The following is a 23,431-nucleotide window of genomic DNA, read 5'->3' on the forward strand; positions in this document are numbered from 1 at the left end:
AGGGAGAATGTGTGTCCAGGCAATTTTTGTGGAGTGGGTGATATACTCTAAATTCGAACTCTGGCTTGCCACAAGGTAACTGGGTCATGTACTCATGCCTTTAGCCAGGGCTGTTGAATTTATTTTTAATGGGGCTTGATTTGTCCTGGAAAATTTATTGAGTTTGAGCAATTGATTATAAATGGGTTTTAATGTAAATGATTTAAACGTTCTGTAATAACCAACTTTACAGTGTTGTTAGATATAATAATGCAATTAACAGATAAGCTGAAAGCTAATTCTTTAGGTAAAACACCTTTTAGCCATCACTATATCTGGTTAAATTAACAGGCTTCTCAGTTCTTTCTTACCAAGAATGAAGATTTTATTTTTGTTCTTGAGGCCACTCTTCTGGAAAGCTGACTCTTGATGGGTGCCTGTGTTAAGTGGGGAGTAGGCAGTGCATGCATCCCAGCCTCTGGCAAGGATATAAATTCCTATGGAGGAAAAGGTGGTGATATATATCTTTACACTTTTATCTGACTGCCGTGCTATGTTAGTTGTACGTTAAATACAGGAAGTTCTTGTTTACATTAATAATTCTGTAGCTTACATGTATATATGCCTGAAGGGGTGAGGATGATGAGGAAGTTCTACCTTTCATCCTACTTTATACTCTACCAATTTGGACACTCGTTACCACTCAAAAAACTCATATGTTGCTGCCTGTTATCCTACAGAAAGATGAGACTAACCATAGTGGAGGGCACTCCAGCCACATGTGTCCCTCCCCTTCGTACAGATAATCCTTCTAAATTAGGAGGCTGAAGTTAGGAGGTTGGTACTATCATCTGATAGGTTTTGTGATAAAACTCATCTCCACAGCGACAAAGGAGTTCAGAGAGAAAATGGCAGGAGGGGGAGCCTAAATAATATCCTGCCAAGCTACTCCCAGGCCCATCAGAGGGGCCATCAGCCTATCAAAGGTCCATTTGCACAAGTCCAGAGGAGCACAGGGGCACAATGATAGTTACCAAAGGTAACTGAAGAGACAGCTCAGAATGTTTTTAAAGTTACTTTATAAAACAATAATGGCACAAAGAACATCCTTTCCTCCCTTTCAGCATTATTTCAAATTAGAAAATAGAACCACAACAGTGAAAGTTAATTCTACTTTTGTATAAAGAAATTTGGTCTCCTTGATAAGCCCTTGCATAATACAAGACTGTCTTGGAATAAAAAAAATCATCAGCTGCAGATGATATGGTGATAAGGAACTAAGAGGAGAAAAATAGGAATAAAATAATTACCTAGTCTAGTTATATCTGGAATTTAAAGATCTTAAATCCAGAAAATATATAAACTTCTACTGACAAGACTGTAGATTCTCCACATAAGCAAAATTTTGCGGGAACTAAAACTTCTGGCCAGACTAATTCAATGAAGACTGATGGAGGGTCAGTACAAACATGGAGAATTCTCTATTATAAACACATGCACATACAATAGTGTTTGTATATGTAACTAAAAATTCAGCAAAAGCAAAAAAACCCTGCACTGCATGCTCTTCTTTCCCTCCAGAGTGGAACAGAGAACAGAAATACATGCCAGAACTTAGCTGATATTGGAAGGCATTCAGATATTGTAGGGTTGGGCCTATTATAGTAACAGAACAGAAGAAAATAGTCAAAGGAGCCCAATTCTGTACATATCAATAAAATTAACTTTATAAATATATATAAAAATATATTTATGTATACATACACAAATGTATAAATTTATCAAAAGAGAAAGCAAGGCAGAGACTACTGAACAGTCTGTAAAGCCATGTCTGGCAGTCACCTTTTAAGCCATCTTCTGACATTTGCCAGTATTACTCAGCTGGACCTGAAACCACAGTTTCTTGCATTCATGTATATATGGCTCATCACTGGATGAAATTCATTATAATGGATAACAAGATATGAAATTACAATTAAGATTAATAAATAAAGTGGAATAAAGTTTTCTCCAGCTCTGGCCCCTTTGTTCCAAGGCACAGCCAGGAAAAGTTTCAGTGCCCTTGTCCCTTCACATGCTGGAGGCATGGGCCAAAGTGGGGTGACAAGACAAAGCACAGCATTTGGTGATGTTTAGAGCTGCCCTAAACTGTACCAGAGGCCCCTGCCCAGCTATGCTCCATCCGCAGCATGTATAACCAAGAACCTAACCCTTACCTGTATATCACGAAGGTATCGTTAAAGGAGAAGCCGCTGCCCAAGCATTCACACACCATTCAGGGAGTCACACACACACCACCTGAGACTTTAACTGCTAGGACCAGAGTCCCTTTGCAGCGGGCAGCTCCATTGAGCTGACGGGTGCCCCTTTTTGACTCCTTGCTCACACACACACTCTCCCTCGGGCGCTTTCTCTCCCCTCAGGCTCGACCCTAGGTTTCCCCGAAGCAGAGTCTCCGACACCACTTATGCCAGGCAAATTTATTGAGTGGTACAGCGGTGAAGAGCAGCTCGAGCTGGGTGCCTCCGGAGAGGGACCCTGAACAAAGAAATCCCTGGGCAATTATACCCTTACAGGTTAAGTTCCCCTCCCCTCATGTGACGGTTCGGTCCAATAGCAATATTTGGGTCTGGGGTCTTCTTGTTCCTTATTGGATCCTTTCCCTGTCTCCAGGCAGGACATTCCTTTTCTTATCTTAATGGATGCAGCTTCTGCTGATGGTTATGGCTACCTTTATGGTTTGCACTGGTTTCAGGGCCTTTCTTCATGTAGCTAAGTAAAAGTATATGGTCAGCGTATCTAGGTGGAAGTTCACAGCTTGCGGCCTAAGGCTTTAGTAAGCCTTGCTCCTAACGCTATGTATTGGATTCTATTTGAGCTAGAAAGTGACTTCTACAACAGTATTTATTGGCTGAGGTGTGAGAAGCATGTGTTTGCTCCTATTAAATAGCATAGAGCTCTGTCCATAATGAAAACTATCAGATACTTTGTCTGCCTGCAATATTGTAGCTCACAGTTCCAGACCATTATCTGCTGATACATAAATAGCAAAGCTTAGAATGAAAGGCTCTTTTGTGCTTTTCCATTTGAAACTCTGGTTTCAACAATAAATTTTAACATATATTCAGGGCCGAATGGCTTGTTTTTCTTTCCCTTATGCTTTGTCTTTTCTTCTGGCCCTAGACACCACAGGGCACACAGGAGGTACCATCAGCTGCCAGTCAATGGAAGAAGAGCCATCTGACACTTGACAGGTTTCAGCTGCACTGTACCATCAAATCTGCTGTTGCCCTTGGGTCTGCCAGATGGTTTCACTCCTGCCCTTTGAGTTGATGTGTGCTCCAAAAAAGAGTCTATTTATTACTCAAGTATAAATACATTACTGTATGAGCCACCCTTGGTATGATTTGTCATTGCCAGTTAGTACACTAAGAGAGGTGTTCCTCCTTTCCCTCCCCATTTCCTAGGCTTGTGCTGTTTACTGATGCCTTCTGTTTCCTTTGTCAAAAGCATATACCTGGTTGACAGAAATAGCCCAGTGCTGTCTAACAAATACCAGAACTAGCAAAGAATTCAGCACCTAGCATTAGTTTCTAAATAGAAAATGAAGGCACCTAGGCCGCTTTAGAAGCTTTTGCTCTGCTAGCTGGTAACACTCAGGGAGTGAGGGATTCAGACCAAAGTGACTCAAAAATAGCATCATGCCAGGTTCTACTCCTGAGCACCAGGAAGCCACTTTGTCAATCACATTTTTTTCCTTCCGTGGAGAAGATGTGGTTTTAGTCATTCTTAATAAGTACATCAGCCTTAGGAACGCTGAAAAATATCATGCATGCTATGACCAATGATCTTCTTAATATCATTTACTTAATACCAGTTCATCCACTTTTAGTAGAATTTTTAATGCAGCATTGTCATTTAAAGTGTTGGCAGAAGAAATAGAAAAGTCAGTTCATAACACTTGGTCACAGAGTCTCAATCTGCAAATAATGATCTGCTTTATAATAAAAAACTGTTTGGAATCAATCATTGCATCGATGTATGTATATATGGGAAATGTCTATCAAACAGAAAAAAAGACTGTAATCCTAATCCCCATATTGGGTGGATCTGGGATGGCTTTCCTAAATGAAATTAGCATGTCACACATTAGGCAGTTATTCTGTTAACTCAGAAGCTGAGGCAAGCCTTTTGGTATAATTTACAACTTGGAATGGCATGCAGTCTCTTCCCAGAGACAATATACTCCAGCAGCCACTGAGTCATATTTATTCATACAAAATGTTAAGTGATGTAAGAAGTGCAGCTGCCTTCTCCAGCCACTCCGGCCCAGGACCTCTCCTGCCCGGCTGCTGGAGCCCAGACCGGTGCCCAGGGACCTGTGGTCTCTTCCCAGGCTGAGGCATGCAGCTGCCACTTTCCCATTTGCAGGTTCAACCAGTAATAAAGCTGCACATGTATCCCAGAGACACACACCCAGACACACAGACAGGACACTGACATGGCTGGTTACACAGACTGTCACAGACAAGGTGCTGCTTTCAACAGCACCTACACACAGGATTCACATAAAATAAACACAGACAGCCAAGTCCCCTTCCTCCTCTTTGGCTGGTAGAGACAGAAGTTCACCAGTGAAGGCGCACACACAACACTCTAGGTTCACAAGCACACACACATTCGCAGATCCCTTGAGTACCAGCATGGCCCCTCAGTCCACCCAGTACCTCTTACCCAGATCCCGGGCCCCCTTACCCGCTTCACGGGTCACCTACTCACCAGCTAGTTCAGCTTGATGCTCACTAGCAAACATGCATGCACTCACACACTCATCCCTCATGTACTCCACATTTGCAAGTTCCCCTGGGTGTAGCAGCACAGACCCTCTGCCTGCCTGATACCCCAGACCAGACCCAAGGCGCGGCTTGGACTCACCAGCTAGTGCAGCTTAAAGTTTGCTAGCAAATGCACACGCACACCCCACACACACCAGGAATGGGGAAGATAAAGACGCTCATCCCCCCAGCATCCTGCCCCAGGCACATGGGCTGTGACCTGTGGTCCTGCTCCAGCTGCCAGTGCTGAGCCCCTCACTTGTCTCACTCACGCTGGTCCTCCCCAGTAGCACACCGTTCTCATCCTAGTGGCTGGCTATGTTGCTGCCTGTTATCCTACAGAAAGATGAGACTAACCATAGTGGAGGGCACTCCAGCCACATGTGTCCCTCCCCTTCGTACAGATAATCCTTCTAAATTAGGAGGCTGAAGTTAGGAGGTTGGTACTATCATCTGATAGGTTTTGTGATAAAACTCATCTCCACAGCGACAAAGGAGTTCAGAGAGAAAATGGCAGGAGGGGGAGCCTAAATAATATCCTGCCAAGCTACTCCCAGGCCCATCAGAGGGGCCATCAGCCTATCAAAGGTCCATTTGCACAAGTCCAGAGGAGCACAGGGGCACAATGATAGGCAGAAACCCAAATCGGGGACTCTAGAGGAATGAACACCTTGTCCAGGCCCCTCCCAAGAACTGTCTAAGCAGAGCCATCGGCCCCATTGTCCAGGCGTGAAACCCATCATGATGAGTCATCAGGAGCAGCTCTCCAGATCACCTTTTGGGCTAAGGGTGGTTGCTGCCTAAGAGTGGGACACATTATGGGATGCAGGGGAAAAGCAGTTCAGCATCACACAGGATTTATTACGGGATGTTGTCCTGGTTTCAGCTGGGATAGAGTTAGTTTTCTTCTTAGTAGCTGGCATAGTGCTGCGTTTTGGATTTAGGATGAGAATAATGTTGATAACGCACTGATGTTTTGGTTCTTGCTGAGTAGAGTTTACACTAGTCAAGGACTTTTCAGCTTCCCATGCTCTGCCAGGTGCACAAGAAGCTGGGAGGGGGCACAGCCAGGACAGCTGACCCAGACTGGCCAAAAGGTTATTCCATACCATATGACATCATGCTCAGTATATAAAGCTGGGGGAAGAAGAAGGAAGGGGGGGATGTTCGGAGTGATGGCATTTGTCTTCCCAAGTAACCGTTAACGCATGATGGAGCTCTGCTTTCCTGGGGATGGCTGAACACCTGCCTGCCAATGGGAAGTAGTGAATGAATTCCTTGCTTTGCTTTGCTTGTGCGCGCGGCTTTTGCTTTACCCATTAAACTGTCTTTATCTCAACCCATGAGTTTTCTCACTTTTACTCTTCCGATTCTCTCCCCATCCCACTGCAGGGGGAGTGAGCGAGCGGCTGTGTGGTGCTTAGTTGCTGGCTGGGGTTAAACCACGACAGTCCTTTTTGGCGCCCAACGTGGGGCTCGAAGGGTTCGAGATAACGACAGATTTAATTGGAATGTGCTAGATCGAATTTATAGCTGTTAGTGCTGTTTAGCTATTAATCGGCAGGCTTCTGTGCTTGCCACGGGGCCTGCTTGCCTTACTGTAAATTAGTCTAGTGCTCGTTAGTGGCTGCTTTTTGCTTTTGCTGCTTGCTGTACTGCTGCACTGCTGCACTGCTTATCATCTTACTCTGCCGTGCCTGGGAACATTTTGATAACAGCAATGGCCATGCGCCTGGGCTGGCAGATGGCCAGGGCATGGCTGCTGTTTCTGTACTGGACAGGCTGGAACTCCAGTATGAACTCGAGTCGAAGGGACTGTGACCTGTGGATGAGTCCACGCAGAAGCAGGACACCCCGAAGCGTCTGTGGACGTGGATAAGCCCATGCCAGAGCAGGTATGTCTCAAAGCATCTGTGGCCATGGTTATGTCTGTGCCACAGCAGGTATATCTCTGAAGGGATTGAGGCCCAAGGATAAGTCCACACTGGAGAAGGTACACCTCGAAGCATCTGTGGCTGTGGATAAGTCCGTGCTGCAGCAGGTACACCTTGAGGCATCAGTGGCTGTGCATGAGGTCATGCTGGAGCACCTCAAAGCACATGGCCATGGATAAGCCCATGCTGGAGCAAGTTTACTTCTGAAGAGACTGTGGCTGTGGGCAAGGCCACGCTGGAGCAGGTATATCTCTGAAGGCATTTCTGACTCCTCGATCACTTTCTTTCCCCTCAGGCTCGACCCTAGGTTTCCCTGAAGCAGAGTCTCCGACACCACTTACGCCAGGCAAATTTATTGAGTGGTACAGTGGTGAAGAGCAGCTCGAGCTGGGTGCCTCTGGAAAAGGACCCTGAACAAAGAAATCCCTGGGCAATTATACCCTTACAGGTTAAGTTCCCCTCCCCTCATGCGATGATTCGGTCCAATAGTAATATTTGGGTCTGGGGTCTTCTTGTTCCATATTGGATCCTTTCCCTGCCTCCAGGCAGGACATTCCTTTTCTTGTCTTGAATAGTTGCAACTTCTGCCGATGGTTGTGGCTACCTTATCTTTCTGGTTTGCGCTGGTTTCAGGGCCTTCCTTCACGTAGCTGCGTAGGAGTTCAGCATACGGTCAGCATATCTAGGTGAAAGTTCACAGCTTGCAGTCTAAGGCTTCAACAGGCCTTGCTCCTAACACTATGTATTGGATTCTTATTTGAGCTAGAAAGTGACTTCTACAACAGTCCTCCCTTTGTTTTTTTTATTAAGCATTCCTGCTTAATATGCCAGACAAAGGTCATTGATTAGTCCCTAATGCTAATAGAGAGGATCCTAAGGGGTGTTCCAGTTTGTCCAACTCGCTAGATGTCGCACTGAGTTTGTTTGCGAGTCCTTCAGCATTTATACCATTAAGTACCCCAAGTCCTGATCCTAATCCTGCGAAGACACTAGTCATGCTTCTTTTCATTCGTTTGGCAGGGGACAGAGTTCGTCCATGTAGCCAAGCTAGCCACCCTGCGGAGGACATATCTAGGAAAGGTGCACAGGTCGGTTTAATGGAGGAAACATTTACCTGCATTGACAACTCTACTCGTTTTAATGACCATGAAGGATTAAACAATACTTGTTGCTGACCCACGTTTTTGATAGCATATGGTCCAATTCCAGATATTTGTGGGGTCAGCTTCTTCCTTCTTAAGGAAACTGAAGTTGGTAATGTAGTGGTTGGAGAGACAGTTGTCAATATTGGCAGAGTAGTTTCACAAATTACATTGACAAATACCATATTAACATTTAATCTAGGATTTTCCTGCACACAACACTTGGAGTCTACTGTTAAACAGCAACTGGTTTTATCAAAACATTGTGATTTTTTCTCCTAGTCAGTTCTACCAGAATTAAATCCTGAGCTGTATCTGTTTCACAGCAGAAAACGAGAGTCTCTCTTTCTGGTTCCCAAGGGACTGGAACAGCTACTCCCTGATCTTCACAAATCAGTTATTTCTCAGCTGGTTGGCTATCCCTCACTCATTCGACATGTGAGTGGCGTATCCAATTTTCTTTTCCTGAAACTTTAACAGCAAAGTAAGAACATAGTAAAACAGTATATGGCCCTTCCCATTTTGGTTCTAGCTTAGACTTTTGAGAATATATCTTTATTAGAACTTTATCCCCAGGATGTATATCATGTACCTGTACTTCAGGTGGTGCTAGCTGGCACCATTTGAGAATATTTTTTATGGTCTGCAAACTGTTTCTGCATACTTACAACATACTGGGTCAATCATTCATCTCCATCCAACAGGCTGATCTTAGCTGGGATATAAGTCCCTGGTATGGCCAAATGTTGTGGTTTAACCCCAGCCAGCAACTAGAGCACCACACAGCTGCTTGCTCACTCCCCCCCACCAGCTGGATGAGGGAGAGAATCGGAAGGGTAAAAGGGAGAAAACTCGTGGGTTGAGATAAGAACAGTTTAATAATTGAAGTAAAATAAAACAGAATAGTAGTAATAGTAGTAATAATAATAAAAACAAAAATAATAATACAATAATAATAATAATATACAAAGCAAGCGATACACTCTACAATTGCTCACCACCTGCCAACCGATGCCCAGCCCATCCCCAAGCAGCGATCCCTGCCCCCAGGCCAACTCCCCCCAGTTTATATACTGAGCATGACATCATATGGTATGGAATAGCCCTTTGGCCAGTCTGGGTCAGCTATCCTGGCTGTGCCCCCTCCCAGCTTCTTGTGCACCTGGCAGAGCATGGGAAGCTGAAAAGTCCTTGACTACCTTAAGCACTACTTAGCAACTACTTAGCAACAACTTAGCACTACTTAGCAACAACTAAAACATCAGTGTGTTATCAACATTATTCTCATCCTAAATCCAAAGCACAGCACTATACCAGCTACTAGGAAGAAAATTAACTCTATCCCATCTGAAACCAGGACACCAAATGTCTCCCAAAGAGAATTTCTGCTGGCGTTAGTCCTATGGGTTGTCACGGGGCATTTCGCACATCCCATAGAGCTAAGTGCAATGCGTCCGGCCACTCCAAACCACTGTTTGTGGATATTTTTGCTATCTTTTCTTTGAAGGTTCTGTTCATTCTTTCTACCTGTCCCCCTGTCCGATTCAATTGATTTGGGAATTCCATATCTGGGTATAATTTCCTTTAATAATGCTTTTATTAGCCCCCCTGTGTCCCCTTTTCTCATGGAGAAACCTTCTACCCAACCTGACAATTGGTCTACTATAACTACTAAATGTTTGTATCCACTGGTGGATAGCATATCTGCGTAATCTATTTGTAATCCCTCAGAAGGGAAGTAGGCCCATGGTCGTCCCCCTAACTCTGAGCTCAGCTTGGTACTCAAAAACTTTTGGTAGGCTGAGCAGCTACTGGTAATCCTTTTCATGGCGGCATAAATTCCTGGTGCTGTCCATATTTTTTGTACCTGGTTAGCCACTGATTCTGCTACTCCATGAGCTTTGTCATGAAACCACCTGGCCATGGTAATGAAATATTTCTCACTTCTCCCATTGTTTCTTTTCCTCTGCTGAAGAGTCTTTTTCATACATAGTTTTGGGGTCTCTTAAATTTGGCCATTCGTTCTGATTTTCCATTGAGATTGCAACCATACACTCTCTCAGAGGTTGCCGGGCTGCAGCCTTCGCAGCTGCATCAGTAAGGCATTTCCTTTACTAATTTCTGTAGTGTCCTTGGTATGGCCTGGGCAATGTGTCACAGCAATTTCTTTGGGTAGTTGAACCGATTCCAGCAAATTGTGTATTTCCTCTCCATTGGATACCCTTTTCCCTGATGACGTGAGATATCCTCGTTCTTTCCATAGCATTCCTATTGCATGGCACACCCCGAAGGCATACCGAGAGTCCATGTAGATACTGACTTGTTTTCGCCTTCCTAGATGAGCTGTGTGCGTCAAAGCTATCAATCAGTTCCACTCCTTGTGCACTCAGCCTTGTCAGGAGTGGTTCAGCTTCCATCACTTGTCCTTGGCTGACCACAGCGTACCCAGGCCATCATTGTCCATGCAAATAGTAGGACGAGCCATCTACAAACAAAGCCAAATCTGGATTCTGCAAAGGAACATCAGTTAAATCTATTCATGGTTTGCCAGAAGTAAGCATTACCCATTCACACTGATGATGTTCTTCCCCTTCATCAGGCAACGGTAACAACGTTGCAGGATTCAGGCTATTGCATCTCCTCAGAATAACATTATCTGCCACTAGGAGAATTAGTTCATACCTATGTGCCCATTGCGGTGACGATGCTTGGGTTGCATATTGCTTCAGTAGTATTTCTACTTCGTGTGGGACATAAGCTGTAACTGAATGTCCTAAGGTGTGTGGGTGACTTTTCTCCAATATAGCCACTGCTGCCACTGCTGATTTAATACAAGTTGGTGCTCCTGCCACCACTGGATCAAGCTGAGTTGAATAACAGGCAACTGGCCTGTGACACGGACCCAGTTTCTGCATTATTACTCCACTGGCTATCCCTTTTCACTCATGTACATACAAATTAATGGGTTTTGTATAGTCTGAGAGTCCAAGAGCGGGAGCTGATGCCAAAGCTCCTTTTTGTTTTAAAAGCTTGCCCACACAATAGGTTCTACCTACTCATTACTTGTTGCTTCTGTCCGTGATCTTGTTAATTCTCCCAACCCAGGAATCCATGGTCGACAAAATCCCACAGCTAGGAGGAACCCTCGCAACTGTTTCTTTGTGACCAGATGCAGAATTATTATAGCTTCTATTCTTTCTGGGTCTATTACTTGCTGCCCTTCCCTTAGGATAAACCCTAAATCTTTAACTTCCTTCTGACACAGCTGAAGTTTGGACGGAGATGCACTATGACCTTTCTCCGCTAAGGCAGTACATAGATGTATAGCGTCTTTTATACAGGCATCCTCATCTTTACTCGCTATTAGCAAATCATCTACATATTGTACAAGAGCTGATTCGCCTGGTAATTTTATGTCTCTCAAATAATTTCTCAGTATTCGTGAAAAAAATGTAGGAGGTCCTCCAAACCCTTGTGGAAGACGGGTCCAGGTTAATTGTTGTCTTTTCCATGTAAAGGCAAACAAAAGTTGGCTGTCCTCACCTAAAGGGATGCTAAAGAAGGCAGCGATCAATCACAGTAAAATCTCTTGCCCAATGCGGTATTTGTAAAAGTATGGTAAAGGGATCGGGCACTACTGGATGAGTCACTACATACTGATTAACTACCCGTACATCTTGTACAAAACGATATTCAGGTTCCCCATCTTCATCTAATCTATTCTTTTCTACAGGGAGTATAGGAGTATTATACGGTGACACACACACTTTCAGAAACCCTTGGGCTAAATACCGGTCTATTTGCTTTTGAATGCTCTTCTCAGCTTCTTGAGGAATCGGATACTGTTTCACAGCCGGAGGGGGTCTCCTCCCTTTGTTTTTATGTTTACGGATGAGTGCTAGTTTTACTCCACAGCTTTGATGGTACCGATTTCAATGCTTCCGGTATTTTCAGCTCATTATTTGGGCTTCCAGTGACTACAGTCATTCCCATGTTTATTAAATCTATTCCTTCAGGTGACAAGTGCAATTCTACATCTAGAGTCTGCAAGAGATCTCTCCCTAACAGGCACGCTGGGGAGTCCCCCGCCAATACAAATCACCCCCATATACTCTTGTTTCCTATGGTTACTAATAGGGGTTTACTCAAATTCTGCTCTCTTTGTCCTGTGACTCCATGTATTAAAATTCTGTCCGTGGTCCGAGACCATCTCGGGGTAAAATTCAAAAGGGATAATGTGGCTCTCGTATCTACCATGAATTCAAACTTCACGACCTTCAACTTTACCTATAATATGTCTCTGCTGATCCAATTGGGTTACCCACATATTAAAATTTTCTAATCTTTCTGCTTCAAGATCCGCAGGGTCTCTTTCTTCCAGTCATTGTGATTGCGAATCTTCCCGGGGCAAGTCTTCCCGGTGATAATTTTCTTCTTTTGTCCTTTCCCGCGGCCAGAGTGGGCATTCCCACTCTATATGCTCTAAGTTCCCGCAATAGTAACACTCCTTTCCAGCATTCCTTCCCGTTCCCCTTTCCTTTTTTCCTGGTCTTAGCTCAGATCTCGTATCCGGTCTTCCCCCCAGTCCCCATCTCTCACTTGCAAATTCCTTACTAAAGCCGCAGCCAGTAAACTTGCCTCCTGTTCTTTTGCCTCTTTTTTTTTTTCTCTTACCTTTCTTTTTCTCTTTTTTTTTCTCTCTCTTCCCTTCCCCTTTCTTTTTTTCTCTTTAATCTGCTCAGCTTTTTGCCTTTCCTCGCACCCATCATATACAAACACAGCAATACTCAAAATCTTTTACAAATTCTCTCCCTGCCACCCAGGCATGTGTTCTTTAAAGTAATCCCATCTATCGGGCACCGCCTGGTCCACAAAGACGCTAACTGTGAGAACGTCATTAAAATTCTGCAGCATCATTCCTCTGTATTTTAGCAGAGCTTGCCGGAGTTGTCCCCAAAAATCACTAGGATGCTCATCAGGTCTCCTGCATGATTAGAGTCCCAGTTTGGATCATTTGCTGGCCAGGGGTTTCTGTTTCCTCCTGCCTGTTGAGCCAATTCAGCATCCTTATTCATTATTTTCTCTCTTTCATAAGGGTGAAAGAGTTCCCTTAATAGTATTCAAGTGTCACTTCAATTCAGATTACACTCTGCACATATATTCGAGAGTATCTGGGCACATCACTCGGTATCTTCCCTTAGGCGAATGGGAATGGGAAAACCCTGATACAGGACGAAAAACCCAACTGACCTGGACAGTGTTACCCCAAGGATTTAAAAACAGCCCTACCATTTTTGGAAATCAATTAGCTAAGGAATTAGAGACCTGGGAGAGGCCCCCAGGAAATTGGATTCTTTTGCAACATGTGGATGATATCTTAATAGCCACAGAAAAGGACGAAGAATGCAAAGAATGGACTGTGAGTCTGTTAAATTTTCACGGACTAAGTGGTTACCGAGTCTCATTACAGAAAGCCCAGATCTTGGAAAAAGAAGTAATATACCTGGGATTCATGATTTCTAAGGGACAAAGACAGCTCGGGAATGACCGAAAGGAAGCCATCTGCAGGACCCCAGAACCAACCACGGTAAAAGATGCAAGCAGACCAGACTTGAAGGAGGAGCCGCTGGAGGAAGCCGACCAAATGCGGTATACTGATGGGAGCAGTTTCGTAAAGAATGGAATTCGAATGGCAGGATACCTGTGACCACCACAGACCGACTGGTGGAAGCAAAGTCACTCCCTAAGGGCACATCTGCACAAGGAGCCGAAATAATTGCCCTAGTGAGAGCGTTGGAGCTGGCCGAAGGGCTGCGAGTAAATATTTGGACAGATTCAAAATATGCCTTTGGTGTAGTCCATGCCCATGCAGCACTCTGGAAGGAACAAGGACTCTTAACTGCTCAAGGGAAAGGTATAAAACATGCTGATATAATTTTGCGACTTTTAGATGCTGTAGAACTTCCATCAGCAGTGGCAATTATGCACTGCAAAGGACATCAGAAAGGTAACACTGACAGGGAAGTGGGAAATAAATTGGTTGATTACGAGGCAAGGCGAGCTGCGGAACAAGGTGAGGTATTAAGTTTAATCCCTGAAAAATCTTTGCCACTACCTGAAACAATTGAATATGATGAAAAGGATCAAAAGCTGATCACTAACTTAGGAGCTGAAACTGGCCCATCAGGATGGGCACTGTTGAAAGATAACAGAATAATAGTTCCCTTTAGAATATTACGGAAACTTATAAAAACAGAGCATGACAAAACTCATTGGGGAACTGAAGCCTTATACAACTCTCTTACTAATCAAATTGTAGCTAGAAATTTATATCAGACTGCCAAAAGACAACACATCCTGGGGTTTTGAAGAATTATGGCATGGTCTTACCTCATGGCTACCTAATTGGACATGGCTAAGGAATCTGTTTGTAATAGGGATAACGGTGATTTGTGTATGCATCCTAGCCTGTGTTATGATACAGTGGTGCTCTTGTATTTCCAATCTCTCTAAACGTTACAAACATAAGTGATTGAGGCTTGAGCTCTAAAGAGCTGCAACCCTCAATAGGTAAGGGGGGAATGAAAGGGTTAAAAACCACAAGAGCAAGAAAGATGTTGTAAATACCTTAGTCACTTAATTAGCTCAGAAGACACCCTGGTGTGATTTAAGGATGTTGTGAATACCTTACAGTCGGATGTGATTTAGGGAGTAGCTAGAAGAACAGTTATGAGATAAGGGGGGCTCCGGGATAATCTCGTTACAGACAGGCCTTGGGAGAACAGATGCACAGAACCATGAAGATAGGAAGACACAGAAGAATGACAACAATAGCCTTGAAGGACAACGTCTATGTGATCCTAGGACTGAGTTTGCGCAGAGGCAAAGGTCAATCAGTGAACACAGTGAAGAAGACTATGAGCCTTCATCTGAAGACCCCAAAGACACCACGGGAGACAACTGTGCATGCGAATCGGACATTTGCATATGTTAATAAGTTAATAAGTTCTTGGAAATCTCATGCTTATGTAAATGAATTCCCGGAAATCCTATGAATATGTATGATTGTATAGTATATATTCTCTAAAAGTTCATTACCTCATTGGAGCACTTATGGTGGAGAATCCCCAGTGCTGCCCAGCGCTGCAATAAAGGATACCTGCTTAATAGTAACTTTGTTGCTATTGAGTTTTATTTCAGGGACTCTCTGAATATTTCGTTTCCCCCTCGGGGAGATTCGGACTATGAGGAGAAGCATCCGTGAATTTTTGTATCATTACTAAAGGGTCTTCTTCCCCCCTCAGCCCCTGTAGCTCACTTGCAAATTCCTTACTAAAGCCGCAGCCAGTAAACTTGCCTCCTGTTCTTTTGCTTTTTTTTTAATCTTTTTTTTTTCTTCTTTTCTTTCATTCTTTAATCTGCTCAGCTTTTTTGCTTTTCTTCACACCCATCATATACAAACACAGCAATACTCAAAATCTTTTACAAATTCTCTCCCTGCCACCTGGGCATGTGTTCTTTAAAGTAATTTTGTATATTGGGGCCACCTGATCCACAAAGATGCTAATCGTGAGCACGTCATTAAAATTCTGCGGCGTCATTCCTCTGTATTTTAGCAGAGCTTGCTGGAGTCGTCCCCAAAAATCACTAGGATGCTTGTCGAGTCTCTGCCTGCATTCTTGTACTTTAGTCCAGTTCACCCCTAGTTCCCCACATGCTCTCATGGCTTCTATTAAATTCCAGAGCCGTGTCTGACAAACGGCTCAGTCCCCTGCATGATTATAGTCCTAGTTTGGATCATTTGCTGGCCAGGGGTTTCTGTTTCCTCCTGCCTGTTGAGCCAATTCAGTATCCTTATTCATTATTTTCTCTCTTTCATAAGGGTGAGAGAGTTCCCTTAATAGTATTTAAGTGTCACTCCAATTCAGATTATACCCTGCACATATATTCGAGAGCAGTTGGGCACACCTCTTGGCATCTTCCCTTAGGCGGGGCATCTTACTTCCCCACACCGCTGCCCTACAAAAGGTTAACAGTGGGGCAGTCTCCCCCGGGCCCCAGGTTGCACAGCAGTAGGATTAGGAACATGAGTCATTGTCATAGGAAAGGGTCCAGCAGCCAGAGGGTAAACAGGAGGAGAATCAGAAGACGACAGATAAGACAGATAAGGTGGGGCTGAACTACTTACAGGAATTTTTGGTGGGGTAGCTTCTGCTACTGCTACAATTACCCCCTTTTTCTTTTTCGACTTTTGTCCTGGAAGTTTTCTCTCCCCAGGTCATGCATGCCATACATACCAGTAATCCATTTGGTATGGGTACCTATCCTCCAGTCCCTGTCTCGAATACATTAGTTTGTGTAGATCGAAGGTTCCCCAGATTGGTCATAACTGTAGAGGGCTCCCTCCTGCCGTTCTTGTAATAAACGGCCGTTTATATTGGCACAATTTGATTGTGCGCTTTTTAGATAATTCTGCTGTACCATAAATTTTCTCCCACTTCTGTAAAACCTTGGCCAAGGGCATCCCCTTTTCTACGCCAGGTGCATTTCCCATTTCTTTTTCTCATTTATGTGCGGTTTACACTGATCAGGCCATGCACCACCTTTTGTGCGATTTACACTGATCAGGCCATGCACCATCTTTTTTTTTTTTCTTTTTCCTTTTTTTCCCCTCCTTTTCTTTTTCCTTGTGCTATGTATGCCAATCAGGCCACGCACCCCCTAAATCACTAGTCTCAAGTCTGCTCAGGGAATTTTAACACTCACCTTTTGGAGCCTCCCACTCCAAAGGTCCCAGGTAAATTCACCCGCTGCCAGCAGTTGGATGTCTGGAGGCGGGAGGATCCGAGGGTGCTGGCCTAGGGTCCCATCTGGGTCGCCAAACTATTAAAGGAGCAGCAGCTGCCCAAGCATTCACACACCATTCAGGGAGTCACACACACACATACCACCCAAGACTTTACCTGCTAGAACCAGAGTCCCTTTGCAGCAGGCAGCTCCATTGAGCCGACAGGTGCCCCTTTCCGACTCCTTGCTCGCACACACACTCTCCCTCGGGCGCTTTCTCTCCCCTCAGGTTCGACCCTAGGTTTCCCCGAAGCAGAGTCTCCGACACCACTTACACCAGGCAAATGTATTGAGTGGTACAGTGGTGAAGAGCAGCTCGAGCTGGGTGCCTCCGGAAAGGGACCCCGAACAAAGAAATCCCTGGGAAATTATACCCTTACAGGTTAAGTTAAGTTCCCCTCCCCTCATGCGATGATTCGGTCCAATAGCAATATTTGGGTCTGGGGTCTTCTTGTTCCATATTGGATCCTTTCCCTGCCTCCAGGCAGGACATTCCTTTTCTTATCTTGAATAGTTGCAACTTCTGCCAATGGCTATGGCTACCTTATCTTTCTGGTTTGCACTGGTTTCAGGGCCTTCCTTCACGTAGCTATGTAGGAGTTCAGCATACGGTCAGCATATCTAGGTGAAAGTTCACAGCTTGCAGTCTAAGGCTTCAACAGGTCTTTGGATTCTTATTTGAGCTAGAAAGTGACTTCTACAACACCAGAGCCTTCTCTTCTCCAGGCTGAACAACCCCAACTCTCTCAGCCTTTCCTCATAGGAGAGGTGTTCCAGCCCTCTGGTCATTTTTGTGGCCCTCCTCTGGACCTACTCCAACAGTTCCATGTCCTTCTTGTGTTGGGGGCCCCAGAGCTGAATGCAGTACTCCAGGTGGGTCTCACGAGAGCAGAGTAGAGGGGGAGAATCACCTCTCTCGACCTGCTGGTCGTTTCTGGTAAGTTTCTTCTAAAACTTACTAATACACTAATATACTCCCACAAGGTATCTCTCTCTTAACAGAAGTACTGCATTATTGACCTTATTGATCTTATTTATCAATCACTGTAAAACCACATTTTCTCTGATCTCTACTCAGCCTATATAGCCTATTTTTGAGCATTTAATTATGACTTCATACACAGTTTGTCTCTAATTCATTAATATTTTTCTGAAGCCATTCTTTCTGTTTATTCAGGTCATCTATTCTTGTCCTCCAACTTAATTCTAGAAGGCTTTCCACTTTTTATCAAAAAATAACACTTTTGTCAGATGCAAGTGCTCTGACATTACCCTTGAATTTGAGCAGAGGATAAGGAGATAAATGAGTTAGTCCTTGTCAGCATTGGCATTTACAAATAATGGTGGTTTCACTTGCACAAATCACAGTATCTGTATATCCAATGTTTCCATGGATACACTTTGCTTACAATAAGGAATTACTTTGTACTTTCATGGATGCAAATTTACACTGGTCACAAAGCATAAGATCTTCTATTTACACAAGACCTTAATGTCTTGGTGTGGTGGGTTGACCCTGGCTGGACACCAAGTGCCCACCAAAGCTACTCTATCACTCCCCTCCTCAGCTGGACAGGGGAGAGAAAATATAATGAAAGGCTCATGGGTCAAGATAAGGACAGGGAGAGATCATTCACCAATTACTGTCATGGGCAAAACAGACTCAACTTGGGGAAATTAGTTTAATTTATTACCAATCAAATCGGAGTAGGGCAATGAGAAATAAAAACTAAATCTTAAACCACCATCCCCCCACTCCTCCCTTCTTCCCAGGCTTAACTTCACACCCTGTATCTCTACCTCCTCCCCCCTGCAGTGCAGGGGGACTTGGAATAGGGGTTGTGGTTAGTTCATCACACATTGTTTCTGTCGCTCCTTCCTCCTCAGGGGGAGGACCCCTCACACTCTTCCCCTGCTCCAGCGTGGGGTCCCTCCCACAGGAGACAGTCCTCCATGAACTTCTCCAACGTAGGTCCCTCCCACGGACTGCAGTTCTTCATGAACTGCTCCAGCGTGGGTCCTTTCTACAGGGTGCAGTCCTTCAGGAACAGACTTGCTCCAGCATGGGTCCCCCACAGGGTCACAAGTCCTGCCAGCAAACCTGCTCTCCAGCGTGGGCTCCTCTCTCCACAGGTCCACAGGTCCTGCTAGGAGCCTGTTCCAGTGCGGGCTTCCCACGGGGTCACAGCCTCCTTCGGGCATCCACCTGCTCCAGCGTGGGGTCCTCCATAGGCTGCAGGTGGATATCTGCTCCACCATGGACCTCCATGGGCTGCAGGGGGACAGCCTGCCTCACCATGGTCTTCACCACAGGCTGCAGGGGAATCTCTGCTCTGGCGCCTGGAGCACCTCCTCCCCCTCCTTCTTCACTGACCTTGGTGTCTGAATAGTTGTTTCTCTCACATTTTCTCACTCTCCTCTCCGGCTGCAGTTGCACAGTTCTTTTTTTCCCCTTCTTAAATGTGTTATCACAGAGGCGGTACCAATGTCGCTGATTGGCTCGGCCTTGGCCAGCGGTGGGTCTGTCTTGGAGCCAGCTGGCATTGGCTCTATTGGACATGGGGGAAGCTTCTAGCAGCTTCTCACAGAAGCCACTCCTGTAGCCCCCTCTGCTACCAAAACCTTGCCATGCAAACCCAATACACTTGGGTCAGTCTTTCATATGACCTGAAGGTTCACTGATCTTGGGTTCTGGAAGGCTCATTTGCTTCAAGTTGCTGCAACATCAGTGTGTAGATAGAAGCAGAAAGTTCCTAGAACTAGTTCCTACATTGTTCTGATCTAGACTGATCTCTAATGAATGGACGTTGTAAGAACATCATCATTATTGTGTCTATAATATAGTCAAATTCATATAGAGTCAGATTAGCATACCTATGAATATATCAGCCTTTACTTCCAACTGAATATGATTAAGGGGGCACTGCCTCATTGTGGCTAAGAACTAATGAGTTCATACACACAATTTTTCTTCAACTTCTTCCAACAGTAGTCAATGAATTCCCCAAGGTAGCCTTCTGCAAACTAGAAATAAGAATCTGTGGTATTCTTTTGTTAAAGATTAACATTTGTAGTAAAGATAAGGGCTGGCGACCGGAAGATCACGCGCTGTACGGAAAGAGTTAAGGGTCGACCCTCCCTTGTCTCCGCCCCTTATAACATGACACGCCTACTGCTGGGAGTATAAAGGTAAACTACTGCGCAATAAACATTGAAGCTGAACACCCACACTGTGTGTGCTGACTGTTCCTTCCCCAGCCCGGGTCGGCTGGAGATCCGCCGGTATAACCTTGATATGTAACGAACGCTACATAGTGGTGACCCCGACGTGATCGGCTGCAGGTAGCAGCGATGGAGCTCGCAGAACTCGTAAAGGTACTAAAGTTGGTAGCAACGGAGGTGGGCGAGGATGGGGTGATAAGGAAAAGGCCCACGGGCGACTGCATCCAATGGATGCTACGCCGGGGAGTGCTCGGCACTCCCACAGAAGTTTTTGGACACCCCAAATTGGGGGAAAATACGCAATGAGCTGACAGAAGCGATCATAAATAATGTTGGAGGAGCCAGCGACTGGCTTCGCGCCTGGGGAACAGTAGAAAGGGTGCTCAAGAAGGGGTTTGCGGCAAAGCGGTGCTGGCTTGCTGCACGTAGTGCGCTGATGGGGCATGAAGTTCCTGGGAACGAAAAGCCAACGGGTTTAGTCTCGGAGGGGACACAGGCTGGCTGGGAGGGAGCACAGCCACTGGGGGATGACCCAGACTGGCCAAAGGGCTATTCCATACCATATGACATCATGCTCAGCAATATAAAGCTGGGGGAAGAAGAAGGAAGGGGGGGACGTTTGGAGTGATGGCGTTTGTCTTCCCAAGTAACCGTTACGCATGATGGAGCCCTGCTTTCCTGAGGATGGCTGAACACCTGCTTGCCTATGGGAAGTAGTGAATGAATTCCTTGCTTTGCTTGCGCGCGCGGCTTCTGCTTTACCCATTAAACTGTCTTTATCTCAACCCATGAGTTTTCTCACTTTTACTCTTCCGATTCTCTCCCCCATCCCACCGGGGGGAGTGAGCAAGCGGCTGCGTGGTGCTTAGTTGCACGGATGCGTGTCTGTATATGCCGGCTATTGGACAAGCCTCTAGCTGTCTATTGTTCACCCCCTACTTCACTAGAGATAAGGAGGACAGTTGCTGCCACAAGTCAAACCAGAGCTCCACTATCCACTATCCCAGGCTTACAAAACTGGAATGTTAATAACGCCCAAACTTTTAATAACCGGGCTCATAGTCTTGTTACTTGTTCTTGACCTTGTTGTGCTATTACCCTGTCTGTTACGCTTAATTATGCATTCTGAGTCGTATATTAAGAAGTCTTACCACATATTGATTATTTTACGCGCAGCTTCCCCAGCGAGATCCAGAGCTACTGGAGCTAAGGGAGGGGGAAATGTAGTAAAGATAAGGGCTGGCGACCGGAAGATCACGCGCTGTACGGAAAGAGTTAAGGGTCGACCCTCCCTTGTCTCCGCCCCTTATAACATGACACGCCTACTGCTGGGAGTATAAAGGTAAACTACTGCGCAATAAACATTGAAGCTGAACACCCACACTGTGTGTGCTGACTGTTCCTTCCCCAGCCCGGGTCGGCTGGAGATCCGCCGGTATAACCTTGATATGTAACGAACGCTACATAGTGGTGACCCCGACGTGATCGGCTGCAGGTAGCAGCGATGGAGCTCGCAGAACTCGTAAAGGTACTAAAGTTGGTAGCAACGGAGGTGGGCGAGGATGGGGTGATAAGGAAAAGGCCCACGGGCGACTGCATCCAATGGATGCTACGCCGGGGAGTGCTCGGCACTCCCACAGAAGTTTTTGGACACCCCAAATTGGGGGAAAATACGCAATGAGCTGACAGAAGCGATCATAAATAATGTTGGAGGAGCCAGCGACTGGCTTCGCGCCTGGGGAACAGTAGAAAGGGTGCTCAAGAAGGGGTTTGCGGCAAAGCGGTGCTGGCTTGCTGCACGTAGTGCGCTGATGGGGCATGAAGTTCCTGGGAACGAAAAGCCAACGGGTTTAGTCTCGGAGGGGACACAGGCTGGCTGGGAGGGAGCACAGCCACTGGGGGATGACCCAGACTGGCCAAAGGGCTATTCCATACCATATGACATCATGCTCAGCAATATAAAGCTGGGGGAAGAAGAAGGAAGGGGGGGACGTTTGGAGTGATGGCGTTTGTCTTCCCAAGTAACCGTTACGCATGATGGAGCCCTGCTTTCCTGAGGATGGCTGAACACCTGCTTGCCTATGGGAAGTAGTGAATGAATTCCTTGCTTTGCTTGCGCGCGCGGCTTCTGCTTTACCCATTAAACTGTCTTTATCTCAACCCATGAGTTTTCTCACTTTTACTCTTCCGATTCTCTCCCCCATCCCACCGGGGGGGAGTGAGCAAGCGGCTGCGTGGTGCTTAGTTGCACGGATGCGTGTCTGTATATGCCGGCTATTGGACAAGCCTCTAGCTGTCTATTGTTCACCCCCTACTTCACTAGAGATAAGGAGGACAGTTGCTGCCACAAGTCAAACCAGAGCTCCACTATCCACTATCCCAGGCTTACAAAACTGGAATGTTAATAACGCCCAAACTTTTAATAACCGGGCTCATAGTCTTGTTACTTGTTCTTGACCTTGTTGTGCTATTACCCTGTCTGTTACGCTTAATTATGCATTCTGAGTCGTATATTAAGAAGTCTTACCACATATTGATTATTTTACGCGCAGCTTCCCCAGCGAGATCCAGAGCTACTGGAGCTAAGGGAGGGGGAAATGTAGTAAAGATAAGGGCTGGCGACCGGAAGATCACGCGCTGTACGGAAAGAGTTAAGGGTCGACCCTCCCTTGTCTCCGCCCCTTATAACATGACACGCCTACTGCTGGGAGTATAAAGGTAAACTACTGCGCAATAAACATTGAAGCTGAACACCCACACTGTGTGTGCTGACTGTTCCTTCCCCAGCCCGGGTCGGCTGGAGATCCGCCGGTATAACCTTGATATGTAACGAACGCTACAAACATTAAATCTAAACTTTTAATGTTTAAAAAATATAATTACACAATACACAGAAGAATAGAAAATAGGGATAAAATAAGTAACCTAATTATCTTTCCTGATAATGTAAGATTATTTCCAAGGTGCACATTCAGTCCAACCCATTACCTCTTGCTAACCATGTTTTCATAAAGAGCAGGTCAGTAGCTCAGTGTGTTTTAGAATCCTGAATTTCCCCTTGCTCATTAGTTGTTTTGCTTTCTCTAGAAATATTTCACATCACATGTTTTCAGGAATTCTCTGATCTAGGAGGTACTATGAGAAATCTAAGATGAATTTGCAAGATGTCAGAGGTGTTAGTTATAACTCAGTTATAGTTCATGTTCTTAACCCCTGAGCTGTCTCTTGTATTAAAATGTAAGTTATTGGGGGAAAGAATTAACCTCTTCATATAAGTAGACATGTTTGTATAAACATCTAGTACACCAGCACCAGATCTACAGAAATTCTGATTTACGGCAATATTTTTAATAGACTGGATCATGAATTAAACAGATGGCATGAGAAATGTGTATTCTGATCCATTCAGCAATGGTAAAAACTTGCTTTTCAAACAGATCTTCCTCTCCTCTCCTTTTTTTTAAAATTTTTT

General features: G+C 45.2%; 1 long non-coding RNA gene across 1 annotated transcript; it reads left to right on the forward strand.

The window, feature by feature from the left end:
• The first annotated feature begins 1,742 nt into the window (after positions 1 to 1,742).
• On the forward strand, positions 1,743 to 22,716 carry LOC148055456 (uncharacterized). Its single transcript, XR_015705388.1, has 2 exons — positions 1,743 to 6,709; positions 18,871 to 22,716. It is a non-coding gene; the product is annotated as an uncharacterized LOC148055456 (long non-coding RNA).
• Positions 22,717 to 23,431: the final 715 nt, after the last annotated feature.

The sequence above is a fragment of the Nipponia nippon genome, unplaced genomic scaffold, assembly GCF_047370975.1.
Source record: "Nipponia nippon isolate SJK-2023a ecotype South Korea unplaced genomic scaffold, ASM4737097v1 scaffold_22, whole genome shotgun sequence".
NCBI lineage: Eukaryota > Metazoa > Chordata > Aves > Pelecaniformes > Threskiornithidae > Nipponia > Nipponia nippon.